The sequence below is a fragment of the Dasypus novemcinctus genome, chromosome 18 (genome assembly GCF_030445035.2).
Source record: "Dasypus novemcinctus isolate mDasNov1 chromosome 18, mDasNov1.1.hap2, whole genome shotgun sequence".
Classification (NCBI taxonomy): Eukaryota; Metazoa; Chordata; class Mammalia; order Cingulata; family Dasypodidae; genus Dasypus; species Dasypus novemcinctus.
In genome coordinates, this window is record NC_080690.1 from 84,201,758 (window position 1) to 84,211,197 (window position 9,440).

The window sequence follows — 9,440 nt, forward strand, 5'->3', positions numbered from 1 at the left end:
ATTAGGGTTTCAAACAAAGCACACACCAATTTACTCAATGTAACAGTTTCTAGTTACAGGCTATCATTTAGAACAACTTTGAATTGCACACTATGAATGGATGAACCATAAATATTTTGTTTGACATGTATGTACGCCAGGCAAGAGGAATGTTTATGCATGCATTCATTCCCTGTGTTTTTGTATTTTGTATTTTTTTGTTTTTGTATTTTTGTGTTTTTGTTTTTGTATTTTGAAGCACTTTGTGTTTAGCCTTTACCTTGCCTAAAGGTTTTTTGTTTTGTTTTATTTTTGGATCTATTTATTTCTCTCTCCCCCCAAAGGTATTTTTCTGTGCTATGGCTTTACATTTTTTTTAAGAAGGTACCGGGGATTGAACCTGGGACCTTGTACATGGGAAGCAGGCACTCAATCAAATAAGCTACACCCGCTCCCTATAGCTTTACTTTTTAAAAAAATTTCTCTCCCCTTCCCCCCAACTTGTCTGCTCTTTGGGTCCATTCCCTGCATGTTCTTCTATGTCCACTTGTATTCTTGTCAGCGGCACCTGGAATCCGTGTCTCTTTTTGTTATGTCATCTTGCTGCATCAGCTCTGTGTGTGTGTGGCACCATTCCTGGGCAGGCTGCACTTTTTTCGTGCTGGGTGGCTCTCCTTACAGGGCACACTCCTTGTGCATGGGGCTCCCCTACGCAGGGGACACCCCTGCGTGGCAGGGCAATCTTTGCGTGCATCAGCACTGTGCATGGGCCAGCTCATCACACAGGTCAGGAGGCCCTGGGTTTGAACCTTGGACCTCCATGTGGTAGGCGGACACCCATCCATTGGGCCAAATCCACTTCCCCCTATGGCTATACCTTTAAGTACAGATTAAGGACAAGATAGTGGTTTCTCTAGGGCATTATTTTCCATTGTCTACTTAGAGATAATATTGTACCAGTGCAAAAATAATGGAGCCCTTACAACCATAAAGACCTATTCTCTCTCCCTCTTTTAAGTTATGGTAGCTATATGTGTTACATCTACATACATTACAAGCCTCAAAAGATTTTGAGAATTTTTTTGCTTTACACAGTCCTTATGTTTTTTATAGAAATAAAGAAGAAAAAAACACATTTTACTTCAAGCACTCTTCATTCCTTCTTGAAGATCTAAGTATCCATCAAGTTTATTTTCCCTTCAACCTTCATTTCTTATTTTACAGGTCTGTTGTAGAAAATTCTTGTTTTATGTGAAAATGCCTCCATTTTTTTTGTCTTTATTTTTAAAATATTACATTCAAAAAATATGAGGTCCCCATATACCCCCCACCCACCTCTCCCCACTCCTCCCCCCATAACAACAATCTCCTCCATCATCCTGAGACATTCATTGCATTTGGTGTCCATTTTTAATTCATTCTTGAAGGATAGCTTAATTTCATGTTGAAATCTAGGTTAAAAATCTTCCTTTGTCTAGCACCTTAAAGATATTCTACTTTATTGATCTTCCACTTTTCTGGCCTTCGTTGTGGTAAGAAGTTAGTGGTTATTTGAATCATTGTTTTACCTGTATGTAATGCATTGTTTTTCTTTGGGTCCTTTCATGATTTTCTTTTAATCTTTGGTTTCTAGCAGTTTGACCATGATGTGCCTAAGCATGAGTCTCTTTATATTTATCTTTCTTCAGTTTTGTTGAGCTTCTCATATGCATTTATTTATGTCTTTCATACATTTGGGAAATTTTCAACTATAATTTCTTAAAATTTGTTCCATTATCTTTCCCTTTTCCTTCTGAAGCTCTAATTTTATGGTATATATTTTTAAAAAATTTTTTTCCTGAGGTACCAAGGCCAAAGTTTGAACCCAGGACCCCATATATATGAAGCTCATGCTCAACCACTGAGCCACATTGACTCCCCTGAGTTAGTTTTTGTTTTTTGTTTTTAGGAGGCCGTGGGGATCAAACCCCAGACCTCATGTGGGAAGCAGGCACTCAACTGCTGGAGTTACATCCACTCCCAGAATTTTTTATATTGTCCCATAGGTCCCTGAAGCACACTTCAATTTTTAAAACTTTTTATTTTGAAATAATTATAGATTCACCACAAGTTCCAAAAATAGTAGAGAGGTCCTTTGTACTCTTCACCCAGTTTTACCCTGATGGTTACATCTTCAATAATTGTAGTATAATATTGAAACTAGGAATTCAACATTGGTACAATGTATGTGTGTAGTTCTATATCATTTTATTATATGTGTAGATTTGTATATCCACCCACTCCAATTAAAATAGAGAGCTATTCCATCACCACAAAGCTCTCCCTCATGTTACAAAGGTGTAGTCACAGCCATCCTCATCTCCTCCACCATCTCTAATCTCTAGCATTTACTAATCTGTTGTCCATCTTTATAATCTTGTCATCTTGAGAGTGTTATATAAATGGAATCATACAGTATGTGACTTCTTGAGGTGGCCTTCTCTTCCCTCAGAACAACCTTGAGGTGCATAGTTGTGTCTATTGATAGTTTGTTCCTTTTTATTGTTAAATAGTATCTATGATATGGAGGTACCACAGTAAATTTAACCATTCACATGTTGAGGGATATTTTGATAGTTTCCAGTTTTGTTCTATTAGAAATAAAGCTGCTGTGAACAATTGTGTAGAGTTTCAAAATTTGAGATATAATTCAGTGGTTTCTATATATTCTCAAAGTTGTTCAATCATTGCCACATTTTCATCTCCCCAAAAAGATATCTATAGGTTTTTGTGCAGACAAAACCTTTCATTTCTCTGGGGTAAATCCCTGGGAGTGCAGGTTCTAGTCATATAGCATGGGTTGAATTTGGACATAGGGCCTTTGCAGACATACTAAGGATCTAAAGATGAAATCATACTGGACTTGGGGTGCACCCTAAGTTCAACAACAGTTATCCTTATAAGAGAAAGGAGAGGGAGATTCAAAACACATACACAGAGGGAAAGGTCATGTGAAGACAGAGGCCAAGACTGGAGGGTGGCCACAGCCAAGGAGCAGCCACCGGAACATGGGGAGAGGTCGGAATGTGTTGTCCCTCAGAGCCTCCAGAAGGAACCAAGCTGCCAATGCCTTGATTTCAGGCCTTTGGCCTCTAAAATGGTGAGAGGATAAATTTGTTGTTTTAGGCCACCATGTTTGTAGCTATTTATTACAGCAACCCTAGGAAATTAATACCTGTTGTTGAAAGACAAATCTGAGTTGAGTTGCAGTTTATAGCATTTTATTTAGGATTCCAAGATTGCTGGAGCAAGGAAACTTACAAAAGTGAAAGCAGCTTTGAGGCTGGGAAGTTTTCAGGCAGTTTTATAAACAGAAAGAAGCAAATTGGCTAGGTACTGTTGATTGGAGCAGGGACCTGTTAGTCTTTTATGTTCCACAGACCCCTTTGCCAGTCAGGGGAAAACCATGGACCCCTTACAATAAGTCCACACTGTTGTGGCAAACCCAGATGACCTGAGCAGCAGAGAAACCCAAATGGCACTCAGAGAGGTGGAGGAGCAATTTTATTATGTGTGGGCCCAGAAGAGAATGAATCTCTGAATTCTGAGCCCCATCTGACAGTTTTTACAGGTGTATATAGGGTCTTATGTAGAATTAGCATGGCTCTCACTTATTGGCTAATGCGTTACTGGGCTGGTGGGCAAATTTCTACTGTAATATGCAAGCAGGGTTACAGAAGCAGAAGTCAGGAGGGGTTCGTTAGATAGTCTCCTGCAAGGTCATGTTCTTGCGGGCTGATTTACCGAAGCGGGGGGCAGAAGTGGTTCATTAGATAGTCTCTTGCAAGGTTATACTTTCTTATTTCTCAACATCCCCCCCTTTGATGCCCTTATAATTTTATAGGGTGTCACTTCTGCTAAGTAGCTTATATTCACTTAGGGTCAGAACTCTTGCTGTTGCTCTCTGGGTTACTGTTGTTTCAATGAACCTGATAGGGGCATTGACTATGCAGGGGCCAAATGTGACTAACATGAGTAAAGTGATCAGGGGACCTGCTAGGGGCAGGAGCCAAGAGGACCATTGTCCCAGATTCCAGCTCCATGACTCCTCTATTTCCCTTTTTCTTTTCTGGATCCGGACTCTCAGATCTTTTACTTTGGTATAAACTATTCCTGATTGGTTGACATAGTAACAGCATTCTTCCCCAAGGAAGATGCATGTTCCTCCTTTTTCTGCTGTCAATAGGTAGAGGACTCTCCTGTTTTTCAGGGCTACTGTGGCTAGTGAGTTGACTTGGCTGTGGAGGGAGACTAGGGAGTCAGCAACTCATTCTATGTCCTCATTTAGTTCTCGGGAGTTTGTAATAAAAGTTTAAGGAAGAACCCAATCCTCACAGTCCAGTTCCTACTCCCATGACTATACCTGCTCCTATAAGGGTAGTGGCAAGCAGAGCTCATCTGGCATGCTCTTGGTGCAGGTTTAGGGCTTGCTCATTTTTGGTGTATACTGATACTTCTGGTGTTAAGAACCCATAATGCAGCTCCCTGTCCAATTGGCTTCTAAGCATCTATACACACTGCTTCCACATAGGAAGAACAATCCTGGAGGCTACACCCAGTCAGGTTGTTTGCTAGGGTTTTATTGGCAGTACATAGGTTAGCAGGGATGGTCCCTACAGATTCCGATGTTAGATCAGAGTTTTTACTGAGATAGCAGGTTATATTGTTTTTATTGCCTTCTGAGAGAACTAGCCAGATGTTGAGGGCCATGGGGCCAATAGGGGCAATTTCATTTTTAATTTTAGTTAAGGTTTGGTTGGGGGTCCACCCCAGAGGAGATGGGGTGCCTGTAAAGGTTTTCCTTGAGAGGGGCAGGCACAACCAACAGATATTGGTGTCTGGGCCAGTGTTAAGGAGGAGGGTGTAAGTGGTGTTGACTAGCCACTCCACCTGCCAAATGGGGGCTATGAGCTGAGTAAGTTGGTGGAGTCCCATGATATATACTCACTGATATTTGGGGTCTTCTGCTAGTCAGATGAGTTTGATGTGGACCTGTTCTAACACTTTCTCCTGGGCTTGGTCCTGCACACCTCCCCCATCAGACATGCTTACTCATGGGAGATAGGTCCAGCATACAATCTCCCTTGGGTTACCCCGGGTTTTGCAGTTGTCCCATTGTTTTATTGTGCCTAACCAGAACTTTTGCCCATTTTCTGAACATAGGGTAACAGTTCGGATATTATAATATTTTGCTGGTGTATGAGTGGAATAGGTAAGGTGGGAACAGAGGCGGGACAAGATGGCATTTGAGTGAGTGCACCTCACAGTCTTTCCTGTAAAGAAGCAGCCGACTGGGGTTGGGATCTTAATGGAGCAGGCTGTTTAAGGGGCTTTCAAGGCAGGAGGTGTATAGATGTTGATTTGGAGAGACTGTGATGGAAGTAGTGCTTGCTAAAGGCCCTAATTTCCTTCAAGTGAACTTAGCCAACAACAAGGAAATAGAATAAGAACAAAGTGAGAAAGAGAAGACTTAACATGCATGCAAAAACAACTAATTAAACCCCAAACTAGACAAAGAACCTAAGCAACCAATTAAACCCATCAAGATAAAACAATGACAAGACAGAAACAAAAAACTACAAGCCAAACCAATAATCAGGAAAACATGCCCCAATCCAATGAACAGAATAAAAACCAGGAAGAGGAGCAGAACATTGAACGAATAATTAAAGATCTCACAACATATATTAGGGACCAATTCGATGAAGTAAAGGAAGAGATTAAGAATATGAAGAAAATACTTGGAGAGAATACAGAAGAAATTGCAATCATATGCAAAAAGATAATGGATATGATGGTGAAGAACAGCACAATAAAACAAATCAAAAATACACTCTCAGCAAATAACACCAGACTGGAAGAGGCAGAGGAAAGAATTAGTGATGTGCAAGACAAAACCCCTGAAATCAAACAGATAGTAGGATTGATCAATAAAAAGATAGAAAAAATCCAGCAGGAACTTAGAGACCTGAATTAACAATGCAAAATGCACAAACATATGCATTATAGGCATCCCAGAAAGAGAAGACATGGGAAAGGGGACAGAAGGGATGTTGGAGGAAATAATAGTTGAAAACTTCCCAAACCTACTGAGGGAGATGGATGCACATGTCCAGAAAGCACAACGCACCCCAAACAGCATAAATCCCAACAGGCCTACCCAAGACATACACCTGTCAAATTATCCAATGCTCAAGACAAAGAGAAAATGCTAAAAGCAGCAATAAAAAAGAGAACCATCACATACAAGGGAGGTTCCATAAGATTAAGTGCTGATTTCTCATCTGAAACCATGGAGGCAAGAAGACAGTGGTATGACATAAGTCAAGGTACTAAAGGAAAAAAATTTCCAACCAAGAATACTCTATCCAGCAAAGTTAGCATGCAAAAATGATGGAGAGTTCAAAATACTCACATATAAACAGAAACTAAGAGAGTATGCCAAAAGAATCCCACCCTTCAAGAAATAATAAAGGGAGTTCTGCAGGAAGAAAGAAAAAAACAAGAGAGACAGAGTTGGAGGAGAGTGTAAGATCAACTAAAAAGACAAAAACAGAAAAAAAATCAAAATATGACAAACACAAAGGCAAAGAAAATATGGCTAATATAAGTAATTCCTTGAGAGGAATAACACTGAAGGTCAATGGATTAAACTCACCTGTCAAGAGACTCAGACTGGAAGATTGGATAAGGAAATATGACCCATCTATATGCTGTCTACAAAAAACACATTATAGACCCAGGGATTCAAGGAGGTTGAAAGTGAATAGCTGGAAAACAATCTTACAAGCAAAACAATCACCAAAAATGGGCAGGAGTAGCTATGTTAATATCAGACAAAATAGACTTTAAATGCAAAACAATTGTGAGAGACAAAGATGGATACTACATATTAGTGAAAGGGATAATCTTTCAAGAAGAATGAACAATCATAAACATTTATGCCCCTAACAAGGGTGCCTCCAAATACATGAGGCAAACACTGGAAAAACTAACTAAAGGAATAGATACCTCTACAATTATAGTGGGAGACTTTAATACACCACTATCAACTTTGGACAGAACATCTCAAAGGAGAATCAATAAAGAAACAAAGATTTGGGAAACGGACTTGGCCCAGTGGTTAGGGCGTCCGTCTACCACATGGGAGGTTCACGGTTCAAACCCCGGGCCTCCTTGACCCGTGTGGAGCTGGCCCATGTGCAGTGCTGATGCATGCAAGGAGTGCCCTGCCATGCAGGGGTGTCCCCCGCGTAGGGGGAGCCCCATCGCGCAAAGAGTGCACCCATAAGGAGAGCCGCCCAGCATGAAAGAAAGTGCAGTCTGCCCAGGAATGGCCCCGCCCACACTTCCCTTGCCGCTGACGACAACGGAAGTGGACAAAGAAACAAGACGCAGCAAATAGACACAGAGAACAGACAACCGGGGGAGAGGGAGTGGATTAAATAAAATAAATCTTTAAAAAAAAAGAAAAGAAACAAAGATTTTGAACAATATATTAGAAGAGCTGGACCTAATAGACATATACAGAACGTTACACCCAAATACAGCAGGATATACATTCTTCTCAACTGCACATGGATCATTATCCAATATACACCACATGCTAGGCACAGAAAAAGTCTCAATGAATTCAGAAAAACTGAAATCATACAAAATAATATCTCTGACCACAGTGGAATGAAGCTGGAAATCTACAAGGACCAGAGACCCAGATTTGGCACCAAGATTTGGAAGTTAAACAATACCCTCTTAGAAAAACAGTGGGTCAAGGGGGAAATCTCAAAAGAAAGTAATAATTACCTTGAAACTAATGAAAATGATAACACAATATATCCAAACTTATGGGATGCAGCAAAAGCAGTACTGAGAGGGAAATTTATAGCCATAAATTCATACATCAAAAAAAAAGAAAGAGCTAAAATTGAAGACCTAACTGCACACTTGGAGGAATTAGTAAAAAAACAACAAATTAAACCCAAAGAAAGAAGGAAGAAAGAAATAGCAAACATCAGAGCAGAACTAAATGAAATAGAAATACGACAGCACTTGAAAAAATAAAACAAAGAGATTGCTCTTTGAGAAGATCAATAAAATTGACAAACCCTTAGCTAGACTAACAAAGAAAAAGAGAGAGAAGATGCAAATACACAAAATAAGAAATGAGAAAGGAGATATCACCACTGACCCCACAGAAATAAAGACTATCATAAGAGGATAATTTGAAAAACTATATTCCAACAAGAAGGACACCTTAGAGGAATGGACAAATTCCTAGAAACACATAAGCAGCCTACATTAACAAAAGAAGAAATTTCTGATCTCAACAAACCAATCACAAGTAAAGAGATAGAATCAGTCATTACAAACCTCCCAACCAAGAAGAATCCTGGGCCAGACAGCTTCACAGGTGAATTCTACCAAACATTCTGGAAAGAACTAGCACCAATATTGCATAATTCTCCAAAAAATCAAAACAGAAGGAACATTGCCTAACTCATTCTATGATGCAAACATTACTCTAGTACCAAAGCCAAACAAAGACACCACAAGAAAGGAAAATTACCGACCAATCTAATGAACTTAGATGCAAAAATCTTCAACAAACTACTTGCTAATCATATTCAACAACTCATTAAATGAATTATACACCATGACCAAGTGGGATTCATTCCTGGTATGCAAGGATGGTTCAACATAAGAAAATCAATCAATGTAATACACCATATAAACAGATTGAATGAAAAAAGTCACATGATCATAACTATAGATGCAGAAAAAGCATTTGACAAAATGCAGCACCCTTTCTTGACAAAAACACTGCAAAAGATTGGAATAGAAGGAAACTTTCTGAACATGATAACGGGTATATATGAAAACCCACAGCTAAAATAATTTACAATGGTGAAATCCTAAAATATTTCCCTCTAAGATCAGGGACAAGACAAGGATGCCCATTATCACCCCTCCTATTTAACATTGTCTTAGAAGTACTTTATCAAGCACTGAGGCAAGAACCAGACATAAAAGGCATCCAAATTGGAAAGGAAGAAGTCCATATTTCACTGTTTGCAGATGATATGACCCTATACATAGAAAACACTGAGAAGTCTATAACAAAGCTTCTAGGACTTATAAATGAGTTCAGTAAAGTTGCAGGTTACAAGATCAATGCACAAAAATCAGTAGCATTTCTGTACACCAATAATGAGCAATCTGAGGAGGAAATCAAGAAACAAGTACAATTTTCAATAGTAAATAAAAGAATCCAATACCTAGGAATAAATTTAACTAAAGATGTAAAAGACTTCTACACAGAAAACTACATAACTCTGTTCAAGGAAATCAAAGACGTAAATAAATGTAAGAATATTCCTTGTTCATGGATAGGAAGACTAAATATTATTAAGATGTGTATCCTA